Consider the following 27,599-nt stretch of genomic DNA (forward strand, 5'->3'; position numbering starts at 1 on the left):
TTTCTTACACCTTTAGGGCTCCCTTACAGCAAGTTATTCTTTGGTTGTTGTTGTTTTGCTTTAAAAAAATGTATTTGTGTGTGTGTGTGTGTGTGTGTGTGTGTGTGTGTGTGTGTGTGTGTGTGTGTGACTGTATATGTGAGAGTATATCCACACACCCTCATGGGTGTGCAGGAGCCCTGGGAGTCCAGAAGAGATCACTGGATCCCCTGGAACTTGAGTTACAGGAGGTTGTGAGCCACTATTTGGGTTCCGGGAACTGAATCCGGGTCCTCTGCAAAAGCTGCCAGTGTTCTTAACTGCTGAGCCATCTCTCCAGTCCCAACAATTCTTTTTTAAGTTCCATGATTTTCTTTGTATATTTATACATACGTCTTTTCCACATGAACTTTTCCTCAGTATTTCTAACACAAAGTTGTAAATATATTTAAAATATTACAAGATATTACTTATAAGATTTATTTTTTTGTAACTAGACCATCTGCTTCTCAAATGTGAAGCTACATAGAAGGAGAGAAATAACAACGTCCTGTCCCAATGCCAGAAGGTTGGACAAATCTTCACAAAGTGTTAATTATAATAATAGTGTATGCAAGTATCATTCCATCCAGGTGGAAATGCTTATTACAGTTATAAGAGGATATAAATATTAAATATGGACTTAAACTATCAGAATGAATGAAATGATGTTCTGATCAAGGTGTAATTTGGCTAAAGAGAAAAAAATGTCTTCCACTGATGTTATCAAACAGATGCTAAAAGCAGTAACAAGATGCAATGACGGGACGCATGCTTTTCATAGGACACACGGAGAAGGCTACATGCATGCTCAGTGATACCTAAATTGCATAAACTTAATTTAATCATCAGGGAGCATTGGCTAAATCAAAGGCATTTTACAAAATTAACCAACCAGTACTCTTAAAATCTATCTCAGTCAGGAAAGACAAAGCCAGACTGAGAACTGTGCTGTCGGCTTAGGCTAATTTTGATGTATTCAGACTATCACTCTGAAGCTCAGCAATCATTACACAGTGCTGGATGTATAAATTACAGGCTTAAGAAATAGAAATGACTCCATATTCCATCCAAAAAATTCACTGAAGTCTAGGATGCAAGCCTGTGTTCATATCATTTGATGATTGTCTCTGGTAGTTATAATCACAAAAGGACTCTGTTAGCTAGAGACTCAATGAACACACTAGGAATTACGTTGTACTCAATTTGAATTTATGTATGTCATATTTTTTGCAATGGTTTTATGTTTTCCTAAGTAGTATTTCATTCAGGATATTTCAGAATTATCATGGTTGTGTCCGTTTTCCAATCAGAAAAGATGACAGTCAGAAGACAAACAGAGAAAGGAGATGAAGAAAAAGGACACGGGGTACCCTTCTACCATACTCACTAATAGGGGTGGCTACCACATACTCCAGGCTAGGGTTACCAGCCCACTTCTGGGCAGGCTTTAATTTTTAATGCAGTGGAACTGATGAAGCTTTGCTGCCTGGGGACCCCAGAACGTGCCTGCCCTAGAACATGCATGCACCAGAACCTGCCTCCCCTGGAATCAGCCTGCCCCAAAACCTGCCTGCCCCAGAACCTGCCTGCCCCAGAACCTGCCTGCCCCCAAACCTGCCTGTCCCAGAACTTGCATGTCTCAGAATGCCCTGGAACCTGCATGCTCCAGGGCAGGACCACAGATCTGCTGCTCATGGTCAGCAATGTGGGATGTGGTTGTGTATATTGTCATCCCAAGGACCAGTAATAAAAGTTGAATGACATCTCTTAATGAGGTGGGGAGCTCCCCTTAGATATTTTTTAGGGTGAAAAGAGATAGACAAGTAAGGACATTTTTAAAGAGAAAATGAGGAGGAATATTGATAGACAAGTAAGGACATTTTTAAAGAGAAAATGAGGAGGGATATTGATGTTTAAAATAAATTTCTAATAAATAAAGATCAGCTTTACTACTTAATTAAAATTGGGTGAGGCATGTGTATATTAGCCCAAATGAGATGCTTATGATACAAATCCTTGGACGTGAGTGAAAGATCTTGGGGGAAATCAAAATGTCAATGTAAGGAGAGAACGAAATCCAATGGGACCTCGCTCAGAGCCTCTGCCCTTGGGGCCAAGGCAAGCTGAGAAGCCAGAGTCTGACTGGGTCTCAGGCTCTTTCCAGACCTCAGATTAGCTGGGTATTAGTACAGTCAGGTCTCAGCTGTCTGTGAAAATGAAAACATATTTCATAAGCTGCATTTGAATTTTAAAGATACTCAATATTTCTAGTATTGTTTACTGAAAAGGGTCAGCACTGGAGTGTTTTATTTACGCACTGAAAAACCTAGTCTAAAAGAACTAAGGTTGCCACGTGATATATGCTGAGGGTTATTAAAGACAATTCCATAGTCAGGAATATTATTTTTCAATGAACGCATTATTAAAAGAACTCCATGTACTCACTATCGTCAGGGAGAAGAGGCATTGGTGACCTTGCATTCTGTCTGAATACAGTGGTACACTCAAGGACTGAACCACTCCCTGTAAACCAACAATACCCCACCCACACACAAGCCACATCTCTCTGTAAGTCTCTTTTAGTCAATCTAGGTAAAAAGGAAAATGGAAGTATCTAAATAAAGATCATGTTGCATTTCAGGTCCATATGCAATATTTGGGGGATTTGGGACAGTGTTGTTCTGATATTTTTCTTTTGTTCTTGATTCTCCACAGCATTCCCATTAGCACTCAGTTTTCACAAGTCAAAGGTGCAGCACGCAGGTTCCTTCAAATGAGATTTAAAATCATTAAAGGTCTACACGGGCGATTTTATTGTTAACTATTCCAGAAATAATGCATACTACAAACAGATTTTATGACAGTGAGAGGCGTTACTAAGTTTTGTAAGTCCATGGTACCTGTTGCATAAAGTAAATATCTTCTTAGGAATACATCCAGCCTTGTAAACATACTTTAGAAAGCCATGAAGTTCAGGCCAAGAACAATTTGACTGGAACATTGGAGTGCCTGTATCGTTTTGAGAAAATTCTTCTCTATAAAAATTCTCTGATAACTTTGTCACTTACAGAAGACACCCAAATGGCTGTTTTAGTACATTTTAATACGTATTTGGTTCTAGATTTACATGTTTACCTCTTTCACATAAAGGAAGTAAATCTGTGATAAAAATTCTTCCCCACTCAAAGGTAGTAACCTCATATATATGGAAATACATGCATGGTTTTATATTTTCATATTAAAAATAAGAATATAAAATTTTAAGTCTTCAGGAATTTTCCAAAGGCACTTTTCTTGATGCACCTTCTGGAAACTCCGAGCCCTTATATTAAAAGAGCAAGTGCTGAGCCAATTTGGTTCAGGCCAACAGACCAAACAGAACTCCAGGGTACAGCCTCCACTAGGCCCTGGGCAGATGATGTAAGATTAATCAGACACTGCCCCTGTGGACACACTGGGCAGGGGGACATGTGGATACAACTGGCTCTAATATCCTGGAGATAAATGCTATCCCCTGGTGCTGCTGGAATAAGCTGCTTTGCAACCATGTGACCAAGAGTGAGACATGGGCAGAGGACGGCTGGGAACTCAGCAGAAGAGACGCATGAGCTGAGTCTTACAGGATTAAACCAGGCAAAGGAGGCGTTCCAAGGACCAGAAACAAACCAGCTTGCCCACACCAACATTTTCAAATTCCATGTTTAAAACAGATTTACTTCTGGGGCTGGGAGATGGCTCTGTCCATAACACTCAAGCATGAGGATCCAAGTTCACTCCTCCAGAACCCATGTAAGCCCAGTCAGAGCCACACAGGTCTGTAATCTCAGCACTGGAGAGAGAAGACAGAAGGCACCATGGAGTCTCTGGCTAGCCAGTATAGCTGAATTGGTCAGCTCTAGGTTCAGGGAGAGACCCTGCCTCAAAAAGTAAGTGGCGAGTGGAGAATGACTGATGTAGTCCCAGGACATTGACCTCTAGCCTCAACACACAGATGCACACATGTACATATGCTGCACATGAACATACACATACACACACACACACACACACACACACACACACACACACACACACACATCCATATACCACATGCCCACAAAGGCATGCCCACATATTTAAAATGTTTAGGTGTGCATTGCTTAACACGGGGCAAAATTCTCAAGCCAGCAGGCTGTTAAATTGTTGGGACTTGGAATGCTTAGGAAACCTGCTGAGAAGAAGCAGAGGATGCAGAGAGCCTCTGTGCTACCAAAGCAGAAACCCAGGGGAGCACCAGCACAGTATGCCCATGATGGGGGACAACTGCTTTTGTATGAAGAAGGGCATAGTGTGACTGCATCTTTTCCCATTCTTCTTCAAAGGTCACACGAGCTGGGGGAAGGGAGGGAGGAGGTCCACAGAGGCAACCAGCTCTAGGGACGGCAAAGATGGCAACCAGTACCTGGATCTGCTAGAAGGAAGAGGAACTATCATCTGCATACAGCATCTTCATCACCCTCTTAGGAGTGGGAATGAAGACTTGCTGCTGACCTGATGTCTGTATCGTGCCTCTCGTCTGTCAGAGACCAAGGAGAGTGAGACAATGTCCCTCCAGTGAAAGAATGGTCAGTGGGAGAGTCCTTTGCTTTCTCTGGAGTTCTAGACAAAGGCAGGGGTGGCGAGAAAACTGGCGTGCCTCACCCAACCAAAGCATATGAGAAGAGTCAGAACTGAGAGCCACCCACAGAAGCATCACTTGGCTCATTCACAGTCCATAAAACCAAGTGAACTCATCCCTGACAGGTCTTACAGGATGTAGATGCAAGAGACATGTGAAAAGAGCATCAGTCACTGCCTTCAGGCCATCTACATAGAGAAGCTGCCAGGAGGAAAGACTGGGGGGGCGGGCATGCCTTGGTAAAGTCACTTCTTCCCTCTCCACACTGAACACGATGACTGTTGGACCCAGGCCGGCTGCTTGTCTTCCCCAAGGGTGTAGCCCTGAGGCAGGTCCCAAGGACTTTCCCAAGATCAAGAGATTTGGGCCAGTCTTAGTCCCTGGTTGGTTCCTGACTCACTGTGGGACCCTGGGCTGGTCACAGCATTTTCAGTTTACAACAGAAAACAAGGTTTGCATTAGATGCTTCAAGGATGTTTACTCCAACACTCTTTGATTCTAGAAAAGAAAACCATGTTTGAAGGAAGCGATTTCCTTTTAATATGTATTTTTTTAAGAGTCATTGTCACAACAGCCATGTGTCAAACTTAACAGTGTCAGAATTGGGGACGTGGTCCATGAGTACAGAGTGAGGAATGATTTCAGAGAGTGGGGCTGCAAGCACAATCTACATAAGGCAGGCATTGGTAGTGTGGGGGAACTGGGCATTTCTAAAGGCCATCTTTCACTAGAGTATGAAAGTCTATCCCAGGGGTATGAAAAACAACAGAAGAGAAGTAGCACCCAGTGGGACAGACTCTCCTATCTATTGAAGCTCTTCTTTTTCCTGCTGGAATTGTCTAGACTTTTGGGTTTGACATGGTACATGAGACCCTTGCAGACAGCAACTCATTCCTATTGAAAGCAGGAGCCTGGGTTTGACAGGCATCCCCATGTCTCAAGCATACAGGAGCACAGTCCAGCTAAAAGCACCTCAGTGGCACCCAGAAGCTCCCTGGCAGTGAGCCAAGAAGGCGATGCTCTTTATGAGTGACATAAGGCAATTTGTTTAGAACATTTCTCGTAGTTGATGCTAAAAATAAAAAAAAAAAAATAAGGCAAATGAAAGTCACTTGAGGGTGTATGATTTTCCAAGTACTATATTAAACTATGTCATTTTCATACAAAGTATAATGCATCCTTTTTGAATAATCACAGCCATCAATGGTTTTAATAGAGCTAAAACCATGTATAGATATAGAAATGTTGGGCTCAGGCTGTGCATGCAGCCTGACAGTCCTCCTCAGAGATAAATTTCCACAATGGATGTTTCAATGAAGACAGTGCTATTTATTGAAAGGTAAAGCATAGGCGCATAGCCACTTGGAACATTATTGAACAAATGTAATTTATGTTGCTGTTGGTGCACTGGGTTTCCACGCTGCTTTGATTTTATCAGCATTTGTCAATTAATCAACGTGAACCTGGTAAAACATGTTCTCCTATTAGTGGGAACAGGCAATTGCTTGAAGACACTGAAGGAAAGGTCACTTAATAATTTGCTAATTGTGCAAAGATAGATTTAAATTTTTTTTTAGAAGGTACGATTCTCATTACCCCCGTATCTAAACAGGACTCAATCCACACTTAACCCTGCCAGTTTTAAATGTGGCCAATGGTTTCTTTGTTTCTTCTTCTTTTCTCCTTCTTAAACACAAGAGAAAGATTAATAAAATACAAATTAATCTAACTTCAGGATTTTAAGATTTAAAGAGCCTCTCTCTCATCAGCTTTGCCAGCTCAGAGTTACAAGGCTTCAGGCTATGAAAATAAACAAATGAACTCGATTCCATTGGGTAGAAAAGTGAGGAGACCAAAAGAAAGAGTGGAAGAAACAGGAAAGGCACAGACCCAAAAGCCACACAGTGGCAGGAGTTGGCTGCTTTTGGATTAGTCCGCAGTTCATTCTGCATTCCTCTAGATAGGAGATGAGCTCCCCCCACCCACCATTTCCTTGACTGCTAGTTTGTTTTCAGCTCAGTGAGAAAGCAGCAGAGCCCAAGCCCTCTCTTCAGGTAGCCCATGCATCAGCATACATGCCAACTCTCCTGGCAACAGAGAAAGCACTGTGATTTGGATCCCATCACCAGCGGCGAACATCCCGAGGCCATCCACAGAACTTGACTGAGTTTCAAATGGGCAACATACCTTGGAGAGCAGTCTCTGCAATGGAGTCTGCAGGGCTGAATCGGGAAACCCGCACCATAACAGGAGTTTAAGTGGAGCTTAAAATGCAAACGTGTACCTTATGACACTGTTAGAGAAAGGGTTTTGTACAGAGACAAGGCCTGCTGAGTGGAGACGGGTCTTACTGGCTCCAGGCTCCACAAAGTGCTTTGCTCACAGCCCCTTTTATAAGAGTCTGGAGGGCCAGGTTGTTCTTTGCTGGCTCAAACTGGCTCATCTGTCCTTCCCATTCCATTCTGTTCCCAGTTCCAAATAAGTCACTATTTCAGGCACACTTTCTTAAGCAGATGCAAACACCCTTTCCCAGGGCCAGGCTCCCTTGAGCAAATGAGGTTTCTTGGAAAACAGTGAAGGAACCATCAAACAAAACACTTCAAGGAACAAGCCCCTGGTTTCAGGTGACATTTGTCAGACATGCAGGCAAACAAGTTCTTTGTAGACACTGGCTGGCAGTATCATTGTGTTGTGCATGATGTACCCAGGGGTTGGAGCTGACTCTTAATTATGATCTTAACAAATGAAGTTATTTTTTAATGAAAATTACTCTGATGGCCACAAGACAATTCATATTTTTCCTCTTCTAGTAGCAGTCCTAACCAAAACTACCAACCAAACTGTAATTACTTAATAAAATTATGGTAAAAGAACTTATCTAAGAGAAAAAAAAAAACAATTGCTTCTAGTAAACATGGAATAATTTTTAGAGGGGTTCTTTTTCTACCCATTGGATCAGATCATAGAAAGTCTAGTTTACATTAACATCTGCCAGCACTGACAATTTTGGCGAGCTCACCTCCACACAATCAGATTCTCCTCAGAACTGGAGACAAGAGGGAAGTACAAAGGTGAGCAAGGAGTTGCTTACATAACAGCTGCTCCCTGGTCAGGCTGTGTGTGTGTGTGTGGGGGGGGGTTCTATCTGAAGCATATATATTAAGAAACTACAGGGAAAATCAATGGATATATTTGTTTCCCTGGCATTTTTGAATATGGTAAATAAGTTTGTGTGCTTTGATTCAAATGGTTCCTTTGTCCTAGATGGCTTAATCTTTTGCAATGGCAGTGTCTGAGGTGTTCAAAGCTTGCTAAGGAGTACCACTGGCCTTCAACACAGTCATGGCACATTAAGCAGATTTACAGCCTTGGACACAGCTATCATCTTTATTTAAAAGCTAGTTCAGGCTGATAATGAAGCTTAGCATTCTTGTAGAGTTTCCTACTGTTGGTTGTACCTGTCTAGGACACCTGGCTTTGTGGGCCACCCTTGCTGCTCTAAAAGGCTTGAAAAGTAGCTGCTAAAAAGTGTGAAGGGCAGCTTTATTCTAGCGTGTAACTACAATTGCAGGTTTTATTCCTATATGGGGACGCCCACAGCTCAGCAAATGACAGCCATGATAATGACAACAGGCTATAATACCCCAAATGGGTGTTAAGGGGTATTTCAGGGTATCCAGAGGCTCACGGGGAAGTGTCACACTGGTCGGGAGGCAGAGAAAGTGAGCTGAGATTGTTCTTCCTGGGAAAGAACAGGTGAGTCGTGGAGGAAGGCTTGGGATTGGCTGGTTTGAGATTTTGGCAGACCGTGAGGTACAGGTGTGGTGTCTCTAGTGTTTAGGATGGGGAGACTCTCCAGGCTGGAGGAAGCTGACAGAAAGAGGCAGAGGGGTAAGAACAGGCATTATCTAGACAGGAATCATCTGGTCTGCCAAAGTAGAGCTCAGAGAATTATTTACTACTTCTAAGCAATTTGCTATCACCAGGAGAACTTGTCTCCACTCAAGTCCATAGGACAGAAAAAATTTAAAAATCAGAAATAAGATTTATAGACTTCCTAAAATTCTACAGGTAGAAAATGTTACTCAGACTTCCTGTGCATAGGCATGGCGGTCCAGTGCACAGTACAAAGGCTGATCCATCAGAGCAGGCCAGGCCAAGACTTTGTAGCTCTAATAAACTTCCTGGTGATACTGTGGCCACACTTTTAGTAGCTAGTGATTAAAAGCACCACCGGGAATCTTCACTCTGGTGACCTTCTGCAGGGACAGAACCTGATGTTGAAGCCCTGTCTTGAACCAGCCACTGAGAGTCACCACACACACACATCTGGGCCTGTTCTTCAATTACTGTCTGTGCATGGGAAATTTTTTCCCAATCTTACTCAGAAGAGAATGGAGACCCAAGACCTATCCTGGGTCACCTTGCTGAAAAGTTGGAAAAATGTATCTGGCCGAAAACCAATGTTTAATTCCAGCACAACCTAAGCACAGATGGCATTGTTCAGATGAGAAACAGACACAGTTGGTAAAGAATTTGTAATCTGGTAAGTTTGTGGACACAAACAGCAGCCCATTTACAACCTGACTTCTGGAAAAGGAGAGAAGTTAAGAAGTGCATTCTTAGGACTACACATAAAGGGTATTGCTTATGTGGCTGGCAAAGTTGTTACAGCTACTTATAAAACATTTGTAAAGGGGCTCTCTTAAACTACTCTTTTATTTTTTAAAAGGGATATATGAGAGCTGGAGAGACACTTGGTGGATAAAGTGTTCGATGAGCAAGTGTGAGGGCCTGGGTTCGAATCCCCAGAAACTACGTAATGCCAGGCACGGCAGTGCATGTCTGGATCCCACTGCCTCTGTGGTGACATGGAGGCAGAGATGGGAAGATCCCTAGGAGCTGTGTGCCAGCTAGCCTGCACACAGTAGTGAGCAACAAAGTGACCCTGCCTCAAACAAGGTGAAAGGAGGGACCAACAACTGAAGGCTCACCCCCACAGACATATACACAACAATAAAAATAAAGTAAAAAAGGAAGAGATATGCTTGGTAAGATATACACAATAAAAAGTTAGTCCTTCTCTGGCATGCCCCTGGTCTCAGAGACAATTTCCTTAGACTCGTGTGGCCTTCTAAAACTGGCCTATGCAAAGAAACTGTCTTCATGCAAATTAATTCAGCATGTTATTCCAGAAAAACTGAAAGAAAAGGAGTAAAGAAAGAGGCAAAATCCTTTATTACATGGCTTTCCATTAAAGAGAAATCACAGGCAAGCAAAAAAGATAGGGATGGATGTTTGTGGAGAAGCAGCCGGGAAATGTGGGACTGCATGAAATTATCAGCACAGCTGTAGGGAGGTCCTCACGGGAAGGGTGGGAGTTGAGGACTTCCTGCTCCACACTAATTTTTTCTTGCAGCAGCCTGTGGTGCTAAAGGCCTCACTATGCCAGGACTTAGTGGATCTACTGCATTCTTTCCAAAGGACACTCTCCCGATATTTGCATGCACCATAACAGTGCTGGGCATTGTGTTACTTTAATAATGAATGTTTCAGATTTGTTAGATGGTCATTTTGAGTGGCTATTTAGAGATTTGGGATGGTAGAATAAAACCTGATTGAACATGAAGGGACCTAAACAAGGTCTGTGCCGTGTGGATTCAGGGTTTCAAGACTCTACCAAGTGGTTCTCAACCTGTGGGTTGTGACCCCTTTGGGGGTTGAAAGGCTTTTTCATGGGCGTCACATATCAGATATCCTTCATATCAGATACCTTACATCATGATTCATAACAGTAGCAAAATTACAGTTATGAAGTAGCAATGAATTAATTTTATGGTTGGGGTTACCACAACATGTCACAGCATTAGGAAGGTTGAGAACCATGGCTCTACCCCAACCTTAGGTGACTTCGATACAGCCTTGGGGATTTCTGGACTTCTTTTTTCATATTAGTGCTCTTGCCATTCCTGGTCCATCTCAGCCAGCACTGCTGTGCATCAGGCCAGGGTGATGTCTTTGCCTGGAGGCCCAGGTGCCATTTGGCCTACAATTTCAGTCCAGAGGCCATCTGCAACTCCTACTTCATCAAACTAAACCGTGAACCTCCAAGATGACAATTTTTCCATATCCCCCATGAAGGCAGCATAAACAGAAGTCTCTGATAACAGTTTATCCTGCAGTCTCTGTGCAGAAGACCCCTCCTTGGAGGGAACACGTGTGACCCTCCCGAAAACCAAAAGAAAAGCGTTTTTACTGACTGGTAATATTTATTTATGTAGATGCAGATGTTTAGTGCTGGGCCATATGATTGAACAGATTTCACATTTAATAAAAGATTAGTTTACTCATTTAATTAATATCCGAGGCAATACGTAGGTTAGATCAGTGCTCTCCCAGGCAGCACAGAAGGAAAAAGAAACAGTGTAGGAAGCTGCCTGCTCCTGTGACCTTCCAGGTCCCTTACAAAGACAGGGGAAGGGAGACACTCCCATGATTCACAGCAGTGTGTGGGAGGTGGTGCCAAAGGCAGTACCAGGCTGTGAAGGCCTCACAAATCCCTCATGGAGGAATTGGAGCCTAGAGGAAACAGTTCAAGTATCCAGGGAATGGAGGTGAGCAGGGAAGGTGGGAAGTGATGACTGGTAGGTGTGAGCTTGAGTGTCAGGAGTTTGGAGGGTGAGCACAGTGTGAGCAATAACTGCACTTTATGTAAAGATCCAGGTGAAGGAAAATAGAGACTTTATGAGTCCCATAAGGGATCACCAATTAGTCGAGTATAGTTCAAATACAGAACGTGGAGAGTTGGTACAGATGACAGGAAATGTCAGCTGCAGTAAGTATAGCAGAGGGTCCTGGGTACTTACTTTGTTGTTAGACATGAAACAAAGGAGCTCTGGAAGACACTAGCACCAGGCATCATGCTCTCACTTTTATTTGGTGTGTGTATACACCTTCGTTATATAACTTCTATTTGTGATTCTACTAACTTATAATGCAACTCAATATTCATCACAGTGCTATGTCCATAGCAATACTGCAAGACTTATAACTGAAACATGCCAGTAATGACTCCTCACCACTCTGCTAAACCCCTTCTTGCTCTCAGAGGAGACCACTCTCGTCTTTTGTTAACTTTTAAGTCTTTTCTCTCTTCTTGTTTTCTTTCATTCCTTCTTTTCTTTCCTCCTCTAATTTTTTATTATGAAAAGTATCCATTTGCTAAAATGAGCAACTTCTTATAATATAGGACTTTTGCCCCCCCCTCCATTGTTCTCAGTTTGGTTCATCGACAATCTTGTCCAAGCGCAGGAAGACTCATTAGTAAGTAACTCTGATCTGACCCCGACCTCTACCAGATCCAGTCCCATCACAGAGGACACTACTTTCACCTTCCAACTCTTATATTTGCTTTCTTTTATTTAAGTAGCTTATGCACTGATATTTTTAAAATCATACCATTTAGACATTATACCATAACTTACTAATATGTAAAATGAAAAAAAAAACAAAAACCTGACCATTCTTATCCCATCACCACCTCCCAACAAGATAGTTTTCTTCCCTTATTTTCCAGTGTGTCAGGCAATTTGGGATTATATGAATATTCTATTTACACTGTTATATCCATGTAGTCTTGTGCACAACAGAGTCAAATAGAAGGGTTCACTTCTGATACACCTATTGCCTTTTACTCTTTGGGCTTATTAAAATGTTTTTAAGCTATCCAAAAGAACTACAAAACCCTTATTGAAACTCCTTCTCAGAAGGTCAAGCCAAGCAGTTCATCTGTCAGACCCATTTCCCAGCAAGAGGCCTGAGCAGTCTGTCTGGTTTAAAGGTGGTCCCACCTGTTGACCAGGGCCTTCTTCTAAACAGTACTGTGCTGATAATTCTCTGTGCTCTTCTGCGTTGGATCCCCCTGTCCGGGACCCCTCGCCATCCTGTCCTCTCATTCACATCCTTGTGTTAAGGGCAGCACATTTCCTAGCTGTTTCCTAGGAAAGTCCATGGGAGGCACATTTGCTGAGACCATGCATATGTCTTAACTCGACTCAAGCTTATTTGCCAGTTCGCCTGGTTGAATGAACTGTAAGTAAGGAGGAATTTTTTCTCCTAGGAGTTTTACGCTGTACTCCAGTGCCTGCTGGCTTCCAGTGCCACAGTTGAGAAGGCTCACACCATTGGTATTCCTGCCCTTTCATGTGAGACTTCTGTGATTTTTCTGAAGGGTCTGGAAGCTTCTTTTTAATCCTGCTGTTTTGAAGTTTCACACTAAGCACCATTATAATGAGGGCCTTTTTTATCCAATGTTCTGGGCACTTTTTTGTCCCTTTACATCTGTAGACACCTGTGGTTCTCCCTTGAAATGTCTTCTTTTATTATCTTTTATCTTGTATCCCACAGAGTTGTTCTTTTTCTCTTTCTGGAACTCCTTTGGAAAAATATTGAACCTTATGGATTAATTCACTGGTTTTATTTTATTTATTTTTTTACCTCAACCCCATCCCATCCTCTATCACTGCTTGCTAAGTTGCTTCTGGGAAATCTACTTGACTTTATTTTCCACATTCAAATATATGTGTGTGTGTGTGTGTGTGTGTGTGTGTGTGTGCATATATTTGTATTTACATATATATTTATTATACATATGTACATCTATTTACTATATGTATATTTTTGTGTGCATATAATATAAATTATACTTATATAAAATTTTTATTAGATATATATATTTATTTCCCGATTTTTTCATTTCTTATAGAATGTTTATTTTATGTGATGACTATAGTAGTGTTTTTCATCTTTCTGAAAGATGCTACAGATTTTTGAAAGTCCTTCATTTACTTCACAAAGTAATCCTCTCCCAGCCCCCTTAACATTGTCTCTGCTCTCCTCTCTGTCTCTCTCTCTTTTTCTCTGGGTCTTTATGTTTTATTTTATATTGAGGGTTCTATTTAAGTGACTAGTGACTCTCTACATTAAGACATTCTTATAAATAGTATATACTTAAATACAGAAATAAGTAATTCCTGTGTTTTTAGGGATAATGAGTAGTTTCCATGGAAAACATGGATAGGGCTAGGTGTGTAGCTAGACTTTTCTCCAGTCCTGCCCGGCCCACTGTCAGGACAAATTTCTCTCGCCCGCCAGTCCCGTAGCCGCTCAGACCCAACAGAGTAAACACACAGAGACTTATATTGCTTACAAACTGTATGGCCGTGGCAGGTTTCTTGTTATCTAGTTCTTCTATCTTAAATTAACCCATTTCTATAAATCTATACCTTGCCACATAGCTTGTGGCTTACCAGTATCTTACATGTTGGTACTCATGGCGGCAACTGGTAGCGTCTCCTGACTCAGCCTTCCTGTTCCCAGAATTCTCTTCTCTGCTTGTCCTGCCTATACTTCCTGCCTACCTACTGGCCAATCAGCATTTTATTTATACTGAGTGATATCCACAGCACAGGTGTGCTGACCCCTGATGACAACTGGGTTGGAATCTAGCTGTTTGAGTAAGATGCCAAATGCCAATCTTTGGGCCACTCAGTTTCTCCAGGTCTTCAAAATCTTGCCTAGGAAGATTAATGCATGTACCCCAGGGGGGCAGTGCAAGAGGGCTCCACTTGCCTTCTCAGTGCAGCCTCATCTCCTTCCCCAGGTCTGGTTCCCAGGGTCCAAAGCATCTCTGACTGGTGCAGCCTATCACTCCTTTTCAAGGTGTAAAGAGGGATGATGGGATGTGGCTCCATGCTGTGGGGCAGGGAGTATAGGCTAACTACTCCTTGTAACTACTCCAGGTGCTAATGTTCCTGTCAACATGATACAATCATCCTGTCTAGGTAGTCTCACCTCTGGAGTCTTTCTTAGCCCTGAGATGCTCCCAAAGGAGGACTCCATGGCTTCTGTCCACATACCTCAGCTACTCCTCAGTTGCTATCATCGTCCTCAGATTGGCTGACATCTCTTCTGAGTGGTATCAATTGTTTTCTCTTACCTGCTCTCTCCGTCTCAACTTTATAGATTTAAGAACAATTTTCTATAATTTTGCTGAGATTTCTTGAATAGGAAAATACAAAGTTGCACATGTTCAGTCTCACAACACCAGAAATTTCCATTTTTACAGCTTTACCTGGCATTGACATATGCTCAATCTGGCCCAGTTTGTTTGCCCAAAGAACTTTCTGTGTTCACACAAATCAAATGCTAACTCTCTCAGGACTCTGGGGTGTGTCGGGGGCAGGGGCAGTGGTATACACTGCCCAATTGTCCTAATCCATGGTTGTTTCCTTTTTTGAAAGAGTCTATTTTTATTTATGTGTTTGTGTGTATCTCTTTGTATGTGACAGCATGTGACTATGGAGGTAAGAAGAGGGCATCAGATTCCCTAGAGCTGGAGTGACAGGTGGTGATGATGTGGGAGTTGGGAACTGAACTTCGGTGCAGTATGGCTGAGTCATCTCTGGAGCGCTCTGCTGTTTTCTAGGGGATGACAGACAGAGGAAAGTAAACCTCCTTCCATGAGTTGACCTTTGGCTCCAAAAGTTGGAACTAATCATCAACTGAGGAGCTATTACATCAGTTTCTCAAAACACAGGAGGGAAAGTGAAGAGTTCTCACTCCCATGAGCAGACCACCTGGAAACTCTTGTCAGTCACCTTCTGGGAGAAAGTGCATACAGAGGATTATGGGTAGTTAAAGGAAAGCAGGCCCCCTAGACAAAGAGAAGTGAGATGCTGTGTCAGTTTCTTCACATTTTTGGATGGAGTTTGCTTAACTACGAAGCTAGGAGGTCAGATGGAGTCCCTCTACATATTCACCGAAAAGGTCTTCCATCTCTTGCCCTCCCCTCTCCCACTCTGGAGGGTCAGAACTACATGTTCTTCTCTACAGCTCCTGTTTGATCGTGTTTGATCTGGCATCATGTGAACTTATATGACTACAGGGCCTCGTTTCACTTCTCTCAGGTAACATCTATTAACAGACTATGAAAAGATGCAATGAGCTGATGGTCAATGTCTGATTCTAACATGTTTTACAAATCTAGCTAGATATTTTCATTGAGGAAGAAGTCAGAGTACAACCTGCTAACATTTTTATTTATCGATGCTTCCTCCTATAGCTGCATATAAATTACAGAGCAGCAGAAAAAGCTATAATGATTTCAACGAAACTAGACATTTCCAAGCATAGCTTAATATCTCATTGCTAGTTGCATCTAGGACAGCTGGACACTCAACCGTTGGCTGAATTGCTGCATAGTTGATTTGATTTGGTTATGAAGACAGTCAGATTGCTGGAAACACATCTGGCCATTTTGGCAATCAATGAATGAAATAAATCAACTGTGCGGCACTCAGACTGACTGCTCAGTGATCAATGTAACTAAAATAAGAGACAACAGTGAATAAGTTTATTCTCAGGTTGCAGGACCATGTTATGTCATCAAGATGCAACTCAAAGGGATTCTCATGATCATTTTAATGCTATCATGTAAATCAGACTATTAAAAGTGAAAATGCATTCCCCTTTCTATTAGGTGATTGACATTTACTTGTATCTCAAAGGGAGAGACTGCTAAGTGTTGCTAGGAAGAAAAGGATGTACGGCAGATGAAGATGCTTCTGGGTTCCTGACAGGAACCGGAACTCAGCTGTTGGCAAGTCTCCATGCAGTTGCTGGAAGTCTTCTCTCATTTAAGAAAAAAACAAAAACAAAAACCAGTGACCCTCAAGGAGTTTATAGATTTATAGCTGATTATATACACACATTTGGGATTTTTTTCTTCATGGTTTCTTCATTACAGAATCTTTCTTAATCAATCTACATACCAGAGATAACCAGTGAATGAATATTTTTATGCTTGTGATATGTCATTTTAATTTCAAAAAGTCGTTGAGAATCTGTTGTTTTTCTTTTTTACCCCCTGCTTTTTTCCTCAGTGTCTCTTTTCTCTCCAGACTGCTAAGGTTTTAATGTTTTAGCCGTTTTTATCTTTCCATTTAAAAAGTCTATCCAAAGCAGTACCCTTTTCCTTACTAGAAGAAAATGTATCAAAACCCAGTTCTGTACCATCCAAACACACAAATGGGTTGGCAGTAGGGCAAACAACAGTTTTGGTTTGCCCGGGACTGACTGATGGCCCACTACGCTAGACTCTTCTATTAGAGTACTCTCTTACAGTCCCCAAACTGGGTCACCTTGAGTGGCAGCTTGAGAGGAGGACTGCATGCGACATGGATACCACCATTAGAGAGCTGCAGTTTCAATCCCTGTATTAGAAGTACTCTTCTGTCACTGCTAAACAGCTGTAGAAAGCAATAAAGCACCAGATGGATGAATGGATTTAATGACATTTATGTTTCCTTGATACCAGTAGATCTCAATTCTGGCTACTTAGAGGAATCATCTGGTTAGCTTTTTAAACAACAACAACAAAAAAATGCCTTCCTGATGCAACAGGCCTGAAGCACAGTGGCAAGCATGTTCTAATTACCCATCAGTATTTCAGTGTTTCTTGGAAACAATAGTTTACATTTACTAAGATTCAAACTACAGGTGTACAAACAGCCCCTTCTAACAACAACAACAAAATCCACTCTATGTACTCTGCCTTTTAAAATGCAGCAAGCATGCCAACATCTTCTTCATATGAACAAATGAAACATATAAACTACTTATACTTGTTCACATATATGTATGTGTTGGAACATGGTCCAAGAATGGGTTGCATGAGAGGAATTCTAAATGTTTGTGAGAAAACTCCAAGAAAACAAGACAAGAGTTTCCCAGTTTCTTCAAAAACAGAGAATTGTCCTTGGAATGTGCTTTCATGCCTCTTCCAGGTGTAGCAGATAGGAGTGTTTGCTTTAGATTATTCATTACAACTGGCTATTGTTATTTGTTTATGCCTCTATGGAAAAATATGCCTTTGCCACATGTGGTTTGTCCTTGTGAATATACACTTTACTCATGTGATTCTTCTTAACTTTCAGAGTATAAATTGTCTAGTGTTCTCAATAAAGTTGGCTATTGCATGAGTCTGCCCCATTTTTAAGGATCTATTCTTCCAGAGTCCACTGCCTTTAGAGCAGTAAACATGTATGTATTCATACAGGGTTTGTGTTACATATGTTTCTCCCCTGTCATATCTGCATTCTGATCATCAATCATCACCAGCTATTGATATCACTATTTTTAAAAACAAGATGGCTGGAGCAACTGACTACAAGACAAGTTTACAGAGGAAGTAGCCAAAGGCCTGAGATGGTTAGAAAACCTGCCATGGGTATGCAAGATTTCAAGAGGGCCTGGATGGCTGGGTAGAGTTATATCAGATGGCAGGAGAAGGCATTCCAAACTGGGAGAAAAGAAAGAAAGAAAGAAAAAAAGTCTGGGTAAGAAGCTATAAGATTATCAAACCTAAATTCATTTATAGATAATTAAGTTTACATGTGAAGCAATACAATTTATAGGTTGCATGGAACTATGCACCAGGCCAATGATTACTATGAAGAGAATATAGCATAATAACTGTTTTGGAGATAACCGCTTAAAAGATTTAATAGGAGAATTAGTTTGGCCAGTGATTCATAGTTGGCATACCATAAACATGATGAACAATTTGGTCTATAATATAGAGTTAAGTCACCAAGCAGTAATAGCAAAGGCCCTTCTCTCTCCTGATGAATCTATTGAAGACACTTGATGGCCTAGATACCAAGGCAGATGCTAGGGGAAATCACTGCCAAGTCTCTGAGGTTAATGCTTCATTTGATTCACCCATGATTTGATAATGAAGGAATATATTTAGAACAGAAATCACATGAGAGGTATGCAAGTATTATCTTCAATATCATTTTATATGATTAATTAATCATTGATTTTTTTCAAATTCCCCTTTATAATGCAATAACCATTTTTCTGGGTTTTGGAATTAAAGCAGGACTATTGCATTTGTCTTTGCCTACTAAAACAGTAAATTTTCACATTTTTATAATACAGGTTTTAATGCAAGATATTAAGTAATGTCAATGAATGATCTGGGCATGCATCGACTCAGGAAGTCAGCTGGCACAATTAACATTTAGAAGTGGGTACCACTGGTTATTTCACACATTATTAACTTATATTACAATTCAAATAAGCTTACAGCTGGCAAAAGTCTCTTCTGTAAAGTGATCTCAAACATAATAGGCTTAATCAGAGATAAATTAAATTAGGCAGCCATGCATACTACAGCATATTAATTCTGAGTAGTTATTAAATACATTTCTCTTATCGGTGGTGTGAACACAACATTATATGCAAACAAATTCTTTAAGAGACAAACAAATAAAGTTTGTATTTGGGATGCTGAGTGCTTGACATTTCCCCATGCCCACTTGAAACGATAAATAATCTTTTCTGCTAACAATGGCACTAGGTTAAGTCTCCAGAAATGAGACAATTTGATTCCCAGACAATTAAGCAAAAGAACAGGGACAAAACTGCTCCATGTTTTAGGCTTTTCCAAGGGGAACTTTTCCACCATGCAGGGTAAGGTGTTTTGTTTTAATCACATCAGTGAGTAATGGCTAGAGCATCTTGCCCAATATGCAAGGTAGTGAATATTCATTATGCTAACCATCACTACATCTCACTCTGTTTGGGGTGACCCCTGGCACCTCAGAATACTCAAAGAAGAAAAGTGCTTAAGCAAAGGGTATTTTATAAATGGGATTACACCAGGGGCTCTTTCTTTTTTTGAATGGTAGTAATCCAACCCAGCAAGCCAGCACGCAGATCCCACATACTAGCAAGTGGGGGCTTTTGTGAAAGAAAATTAAAAGAGCCATCTGCAACTTAATAATCTACCCTATGCACTTATTGTACCATCTTCCATACACTTCTGTTATATTATCTTGTAATGTTGTGCTGTTACTAGTCGCTAGATCCTTTAATTGTTGTATCGTGAAGCAATTCAAATGGCTAGGAATGACCCTACCCCTGCATGCCTGAGAAATATGTTTGACATTCTTTGTGCTTCGCACATTTAAAACTCAATATAAGGTGACAAGAACATTAAGCTGCCCAGTGAGCGAAATGTGAAACTAATCACTATTTGTTCTTAGCTATGGGTACAATAACTGGCAAATTAAAATGCCTGGGAGTAGCTCACCCACCTGCATCAGAAACCATCTCCTTGGAATGACTAATGAAGATAAATGTATACAGTGTGCATTAGCGACAATGCCTTCAAACACCAACAGACTGAATGGCGACAGCATAGCACCTATTTCACTCACTATAAATTATCTACCAACAGACTTTCTGTTATTTTTAGGGTCAGAAAGCTACTCCTCATATCGTGTGTGTGTGTGTGTGTGTGTGTGTATCTTGGTTGAATTACTATTATTTCTGGAAGGCTAATGCCCTTTAAAAGTATTTTAAAGCTTTTATTGAAATTTGTTCATTGAAACTTTTGTACACATATAAAGTACACTCTGATTACTATAAATTTCAACTCTCTATTCATACTGTCCTATCTCAACTAATACCCCACCCTCTTCTCTACTTGCTTTTCAGACTTGTTTTGGTTTGGTTTTGGTTTTGCTTAGAACTACAGAGCATAACCAGAATCAACGGTGTTGACTGTTTTGGAACTGTCTATTAGAGCCCAGTGGGCACCTCACTGGGTCTAAAACTAAAGACAATGACTGTACTTCCCCCAGAGTCCACCAGTAGCCAATCGGGTAAGGCCCTGTGGGCTTCTCCCAACCCATGATTGATTGTTGATGTAACATTCTTCCTTTTAAGGTGGCAAGTGGGATACTTTTGCTGATTAACAATGACTGAATTCATTGATTGTGCTAGTCAGAGTCAAATACATTTAAAGACAACAAAGAGGAAACAACTTGGTTTTTAATAAATTTGCTATCTTTGATTCATGCATGCACATATTCATCCATGCTGCATATACGCCAGGCTCTGTGCTTACTATCTAGCATGGGGACATGAACAACAGAGGAATTTTCACTTCAGGAACGATGGATGCAAGAAGTATGTATGCAGGTGAGTAGGAAGGACTATGTGCTGCTGAGAAAATGATTTCAGGATGAATCTTCCCCTTCTTTTTTTCTTAATTTAATTTTATTTTATTTTACAATACAATTCGGTTCTACATATCAGCCATAGATTCCCTTGTTCTCCCCCCTCCCGCCCCCCTCCCCTTCCCCCCAGCCTACCCCCCATTCCCATCTCCTCCAGGGCAAAGACTCCCCGAGGATTGAGATCAACCTGGTAGACTCAGTCCAGGCTAAGAGCGCTTTGAGAGAAGATATGCTGTTATGGGGAATTCTAAGATTGATTTTTGAAAAAAAAAATTAGATTTATTTTATACATATCAGTGTTTTGCCCAGAGGTGTTTATGTGCACCATGCGCATACCTGGTGCCTACAGAGGTCAAAAGAGAGCATTGGATCCCTGGGAACTGGAGTTACAGGTGGTTGTGAGGGCTTAGGGAACTGAACCTAGGTCCTCTGCAAGAGCAAGGGCTCTTACCCCAAGTCATTTTTGCAGCTGTCTGGGGGTGATTTTTAAGGGATTCTGAGGGTGACTAAGCTTGAGAATGATCTTCAAGTTGAAAGAATAGTATGTGTAACATCAAGAGGAAAGTCACAGTCAGCCTGAAGCAAAGGAATTGCCATCTGAATATATGAGGGGAATAGACATGGAGCAAGAGGTCAACAGGTATGAAAATAAAAGCCAGGCAAGGGTAAGACTATGCATGTGCCAGAAACGATGTCAAGGAATTTGGATTTCATCCTGGAGTATCACAGTTTACCAAATACATCCAGGGGAGTCCTAGGAGGGAAGGAAGGAGCCACAGGAATGAGGAGAGCCTGGACCCGAGATCCTACTTCAGCCATGGCATATTTGATAACATCTATTTTATGTACCAGGTCTTTAACTCATTATTCTTAATATTTTAATAACATTTTACTTCATAATAATTTTAGATTTATAGAAATGTTGCAAATTCAGCACCTTCCTAGATACTCGTCCTCCATTTACACCATGTTAATATTGAAATTACCATGCAGTTACCACAATTAAGAAAGTGACATCAGTGTACTGCTAACTGGCCTTGCCTTCACTTTAACCCAACTATGGTCCTGGTAATTTCCTTTTTGTGATCCACAATCTAATCCAGGATAGCCCACTGTGCCACACCGTCCAGTCTCAGTGTCTTATGGATGGGGACAGTTTTGTAGTTCCTCAGTCTTCTTTTGTTTCCCTTGATGCTAACTATCTTAAGAAGGAGTGGCCATGTGTTTTGTAAACTGTCCCGCTTGGGGTTGTTGATGACTGACCACAGTTACTGGGAAGACTATCACAGAGGCTAGGTTCACATAGCAGCATGGTGCAGGGGGCAGGCAATGGCTAAGTGATACCACTGTGACTCCTCACTGGTGACCTTGGCCACTTAGTTGATGGGTACAATCTTTAGCAGGTCTCTGCACAATAGCATTCCAATACTTCCTGTGGAAGTCAATGACCAATAGCATCTACACTTATGAGAGGTTCGGGACAGGTAGAGTTCTTTTATAAGGAGGAGCTTCCTTCTGTAGTTTATCTGTATCAAGACAAACTCACACATATATTCTTTTCATCTTCTGCATGGTACTCACATACTACGTTATTTTGGGCTCATTCAGGTCGGCCCCTTGGCATTCTGCATCCTTTTGTTTTTGCCACTTTAACTCAGATGTTCCAACATTACCTTCTGTTTTTACCACCACAGTCATTAAAACAGCCACTTTCCAGAGAAATCTAGTTCCCACCAATGGCTGATGGAGACCAAGATCTTGGGTACCAAGTATGCTTGATATTCCCATGGCCACACTATTCCCAGGCCTTCTCTGTAAAGTCAGCCAAGAAATACATTCAAACCACTCAGCTCTCCATTTACAATATATATGTATATACTTATATATGTATATGCACATATATATATATATATATATAAACCCAAGATTAAATAATAGACATGTAAGACTTTTTTTAAAATACAAACATCAAAATATCTTGAGAGATATTAAAGAAGATCCATATGAGTGGGAAGATCATTTTAAGTTTATGGATTGGAAAATTCAATATTCAGACATCAATTCTTCCCAATTTGAGGCTGAATATCAACATATTCCCAATTATGATCCTGCTTGGTTGATTGATTTTGTTTTTATTTTTAGTAACCAGCAATCTAATTCTTAAAAGTATATACAAGGTCACAAGAAGCAGGACACATAAACTTTTCGAAAAGAAGGAACAGATAGTTTATACCACCTGACCAGAAGACTAACTGTAAATCTACATTAATCAGTACAACATATGTAGTGGTCTGAATGAGTGTCCTCCATGAGCTCAGATATTTGAACATTTGTTCTCAAAGTTGATGGCCCTGTTTGGAGAGGTTTGGGGCGGGTGTCCTTGCTGGAGATTTGTCACTGGAGATGGGCTTTGAGACTCTAAATCCTTGTCCTATTTCCAGTTTGCACTTTCAGCATCCTTTGTGGTTTGAAGATGTGAAGCTTCCTGCTTCTGTCACTTGCTGCCATGTCCTCCCACTTTGTTGGATAAAAAACCCAAAACAAACAAATATATAAACAACCCACCCAATCACCCTTCCCCCCCAAAAGAAAATAAATGGCCAATCCGATTTTATCTATACAAGAAATCTAACAACTATTTTCACAAAATACATTAGCTCTTCTGCTTCTGAGAAATTCTATTTTGTGGAGCTATGGCCACAGGCATCCTGTTCTTACTAAAAATAATAACTACAATATTTTCTTATTACTTAGTCATACCAGGAACTTCTCTTTGCACATATTAATGAGTATGACTGTGTGGTAGGTATAATTTGTTGCTTAGAGTTTATAAATGAGGAAACTTAACCATTGACCTTTTAAGAAGCATGACTAGTAATGAGTTAATTTGGGGTCCCCTGCTCTCTCCCGTCCCGCTCTCTCCCACCTCCTTCCCTCCCTCCCCCCTTCTTGCCCCTTCCCTCTCTTTCCTTCTCCCTCTATTTCCCCCATTCCCCTTTTTATTGCAAAAAATCAAGCCTTTGAGAGTTATTCCTTGTATTTTCTGATATATTATAAAAAACTATTAATCACACAAAAAATGGAAAGAAATTTTATAGTGACATTTATATATTACCAAGGTATATCACTACAGCCCTCCTCCCATACATGAATTCAGCTTATTTGTGAGCATATTTCAAACAAAGCTGTAGACTATTCTGGACTTGTAAGCCAAATAAAACCTTCCTTTTATAAACTGTCTTGTCGTGGTGTTTGAGCACAGCAACGGGAAAGTATCTCATACACTGTGGTACTGGAAAAAGAGATAGACAATCAAGAGGATGAGCAGAGTCCCCAGATAGAGAAATACATAGAGTATTATAGTAGTATTTGATTTAGGGGAACAGCACCCAGGAATTTCTATAAGGAAAGTCAAGGTTTTTTTTGTTTTGTTTTGTTTTGTTTTTTTTTTAACAAATACTGCTGAAAAATTAACCATCCACATAGGGACCAATTAATTCCACCCTGACCTCATATAATAAACAAAAATTAGCTCACTATAAAGCATAAATCTAAACATAAAGAATAAAACTGTAAGGTTCAATTAATAAAAATTATTTTGATTTGAGTTAAAGAGTTTTTAAAAATGAGAACAGAAATAAAAGCAATGAAGGAAAAGATCTTGAGAAATATATCTCAAAAATGAAAACATGTACTTACCAAAGGCATTGTTGAGAGAATCGGTAGCAAAGCCAGTCTGGATGACCACACTAGCAAAACATATTTGATGAATACTAATATCGCATATATATTAGTATCACATATATATATATATCTTCATATGTATATATGAAGAATGCTTTTCTTAAAAAAAATAAGAATACAAATAAGCCAGTATAAATATGAGAAGCTACTTTAACGGGCACTTCATAGAGGAACATATATGAATGTACAGTAACCACATGAAAATGATTTCAATATACTGGTCAAGGAAAATGCACTTCAGAATACAATGTAGCACTGCTATGAAACTTCCAGAATGGCTAAAATGAAAAGAAGACCTACAGAGCCAAGTGCTACTGAGGATGTTGGTAACTAAAATGATAACGTGTTGTTGATGGGAATGTAAGCAATCTCCCGAAACCAAGTCTGCACCTGTGTACAGTTGCACTTTTAGATGTTGCCTGAACAGAGATGAAGGTCCATGCTCATGAAAGGCCTTGCACAGGAATGCTCTTGGAAGCTCATTCACATTTGCTCAAGAGTCCAGGTGTCAATCAGTAAGAGATGGATAGGCAAGGCAAAGAAGAACAGCAACAGCAATAAATAGGAAACAGTGACCAGCAAACCGAGACACAGGGCAAGCTGAGAAACAGATACACTGTAAGAATGGGGCCATACATAAGAGTCTATTATATGTGATTTCTACCCATACAATGTTCTAGAAAAAGTACTGTTTGCTCTTGGGGGTTGAGTAGGGCATGTTTTAAGGTGATATATAGATTTTGGTGACATAAGCATGTAAGTTTGTTAGAACTCAGGGAAATATGTACTTGAGAACTGTGCATTTTTATTATATGCTAAATTTCAATTCTAACCATGATGCACACATGAGAGGATATGTACAGACGTGCAGTGAAGTCTACAGCTTAGTTTAAAATATGTGCAGAAATAAATTGAATTCATGTATGTATGTCTGGGAAGGCTGCAATGATATATCCTGGTAACATATAATTGTCACTGTAAATTTCTTCCCACTTTTTGCATGATTAATATTTTCCCACAATATCGTATCAGAAAATAAAAATAATATATCTCAAAAGCTTGATCTTTTGCAATAAAAAAGACAATGGGGGAAATAAGAGAGAGAGAGAGAGAGAGAGAGAGAGAGAGAGAGAGAGAGAGAGAGAGAGAGAGAGAGAGAGAGAGAAGGAAAGGAGAGGAGACTAGGGGGGAGGGAGGGAGGGGAGGAGGAAGGAAGGGAGAGAAAAGGAAAGTGAGGGACCCCAAATTAACTCATTACTAGTCATGCTTCTTAAAAGGTCAAGGGTTAAATTTTCTCATTTATAAACTCTAAGTAACAAATAATATCTTCCATGCAATTATATTCATTAATATGTGCAAAGAGAACTTCCTGGTACGACTAAGTAATAAGAAAATACAGTTACTATTTTTAGTAAGAACAGGGTGCCTGTGGCTATAAACCAACAAAAATAAAATTTCCCAGAAATAGAAGAGTTAATCTATTTTATGAAAATAATTGTTAGATTTGTTGTATAGATGAAATCAGATTGGCCATTTCTTTTCTTTCTTTCTTTCTTTTTTTTCTTCTCCTGTGAATGTCATCTCTCAGGATCCCTATGTGAATGAACTAGTAGAAAGGAGGATTGCAGTTTTAAAAACTCATAAACCATATTTTTAGAAACAGTATTTCCTTCATTTTTGTTCCAGGAAAATATGCTCACACACGGCAAGGAGCATGCAGGGCTAAGAAAAGAGAGCCTGCCAAAAGCCACAGCAATAAACAGAACTGGGCTTTGCAGACAGAACACGGAAGGGGACCATTTCCATCTGGTATCCAGCCCATGGAAGTTAGAGGATTTTGGCTAAGTTACCTGTTGTGGCCACCTTTAATTAATTGTCTTATTTATTTGTCCAGCAACCATTTAAATGGTTGCTGTGAGTTGCTATGAGCCAACTTCTACACATGCCTTCCAGGACCTCAGCAAAAGGAAGCTGTGTGAGGTAATTTTGGAAAGAAAAAAGTACATGTGTAGTAAAAATAAAAGGTTAATGGCACTGGGTCTCGTCACCTCCTTGTCATATAGAAATGCAGCATTGACACCTTCAACCCACAGAAGGGACAGCATGCTCGCACTGGGGGTGAGGGTCCCCAGAACTTCTATGTGTGCTGGGTTGCTTTGCTAAGACAAGCATAAGTGAAAACAGGTAAAGTGTATTTGCTAAGGAATTTATGCACACAACCACTCTCCTGCAAGTAGAGTTTCTCAACATACATCCATTACTTACAAATTAATGTTTCTGATGAGCAAATTGAGCCGAAGTTTCGAAAGCCCTGTTCCTCTTACGACTGGGGTCATGTAAGCTGCCAAATACATATGCTCCTGAGGAATCTAAAAAGTTTTAACTAGTGAATTTTTACTCCAAAAAATTTAAAGACATAAAATTCTATTCAGTGAAACAAAATGTCATTTGCTTAGTTCAGCCTTCTAAGCAGATGCATGATCTCACAGCCTGCTAAACCTTAGGGATGGATTTTGTTTTTCTTTCTTGAGACAGGGTCTCACTATGTTACCCAGGCTGGCCCAGAGCTCACAGACATCTACCCACCTTTGCCTCTGGACTGACCACCCCCAGCTCTAGGATGGAATTTCTAACAGTGATTTCACTGTTCAGTAAATTGTCTGTGTGTGTGGAAAATTCCAAATAAATGGAAACAGTCTTGTGAAAATTATCTGGAAAATTTTCACTTGTGGTATTTATTCAAGTGTCATCCACATTTTGGGAAAGAATCTGGAAAAACGTCTTTTCCATAAAAACAAACAAACAAACATAGTTTCTTGTGTTTATTTAAAAAGGAACTCCCGATCTTAACTTTAGCCACTGGTACCAACTCAGTGCTGTCAGGAGATGAAATTAAATTATAGAAACACTGGCTGTGTGCCAAATCCTGGGACTATGGAGAAGAGAAAGCTGGTGGGCCATTGTCCTTTATCTTCTCCTCCCTCGTCTTTCAGACTAGGAGAGCACAATCTGAACCTATAACCCCTTTCTCTCATGGAGACACAATCGGAAGTCAGGTACCTTGTACATCAATGTCTTATTCTCCC

The 27,599-nt window shown here is 40.5% G+C and overlaps 1 protein-coding gene and 1 long non-coding RNA gene across 7 annotated transcripts in view; one reads left to right on the plus strand and one right to left on the minus strand.

Moving 5' to 3' along the window:
- Enox1 (ecto-NOX disulfide-thiol exchanger 1) overlaps positions 1–27,599 on the minus strand; it is a 562,201-nt gene that overhangs the window by 239,708 nt on the left and 294,894 nt on the right. The window lies entirely within an intron of this gene.
- Positions 10,770–17,718, plus strand: LOC128107142 (uncharacterized). The gene is made up of 3 exons (XR_008216980.1): positions 10,770–11,292; positions 15,572–15,645; positions 16,246–17,718. It is a non-coding gene; the product is annotated as an uncharacterized LOC128107142 (long non-coding RNA).

This window comes from Peromyscus californicus, unplaced genomic scaffold (genome assembly GCF_007827085.1).
Source record: "Peromyscus californicus insignis strain IS unplaced genomic scaffold, ASM782708v3 Scaffold_12__1_contigs__length_115047231, whole genome shotgun sequence".
Lineage (NCBI taxonomy): Eukaryota > Metazoa > Chordata > Mammalia > Rodentia > Cricetidae > Peromyscus > Peromyscus californicus.